Consider the following 1052-nt stretch of genomic DNA (forward strand, 5'->3'; position numbering starts at 1 on the left):
TTTCACTCGCGTCTTCGAGGAATCGGTGGGGGTCGATGTGATTAGAGTTTATCACCGCGCCCGTTAGAATACGGCTTTCGAACGCCGTTTCGATCTCACGCCATCGGAGTCCATATCCGGCGCCCACGTGCACGAATCGTCCGCGCACTGAATCCTTCGAACTTTCGAGCCGCGCGATACATGCGATCACTAATTGTCTATTGCCGATTGATAATCGCGGTCGTTTGATCCGACTCTGTTCTTCCAAAGATTCGATGAATTCGTCGCATCGCTGTTCCCACGCGACGTACTCTTCTCTGGTACTAAGCAGGGTAGCTTGCTGTATGAAATCTCGCTCCATGTCGCTTGATTGACTAATGACACGATGCGTCTAAATCTTTACGTTTTATATCAATCTATTTGGCAACGTCGCATCTCTTAACTATTAAATGTGCAATTTGGCAACGTTGCATTTGTATCAAATTACATTACTGCTCTCATCACCGGACGTGTCTTTTGCAAAAAATCTTAAACAGAACTTGCGAACGTTGCATTTTTAAATATCGAATTACACTAATGATTTCATCACCGTACGTGTCTAAAAATCTGTATTGTGCAAAATTCTTTCTTAGCAACTGCATATTTGCAAACGTTGCATTTTTAAATTTTTGAATTACACTGATGATTTCATCACCGTACGTGTCTTTTGCAAAATTGTTGCAGCTGCATATCTGCAAACGCTGCAATTTTAAAAACGTTGGAGGGGGATACAGTTTAAAAGCGGTTCGTGCAACGTTACTGCATCAGTTACTCAAACGATTTCGACATCATCAACATGGATTCTCACGTTCAGCATGAACTGTAAGTATTTCACATATATCTATGTAAAAATTATATGTCTATAAAAATATTTTATGAAAATATCTTATATTATTTATTCTTTATTGCAGCTCACGTAACATCATGGGTAGAACATTTGCGTTGACTCCGACAGCGTACAAATTTCTTGAGATTGGGATCGCCGTGGGATCGATGTCTCACGTGGAAATTGCGATTAGTGATACCCGAGGCAA

Source organism: Cyphomyrmex costatus, unplaced genomic scaffold, assembly GCF_001594065.2.
Source record: "Cyphomyrmex costatus isolate MS0001 unplaced genomic scaffold, Ccosl1.0 scaffold624, whole genome shotgun sequence".
In the NCBI taxonomy this organism is placed as follows: domain Eukaryota; kingdom Metazoa; phylum Arthropoda; class Insecta; order Hymenoptera; family Formicidae; genus Cyphomyrmex; species Cyphomyrmex costatus.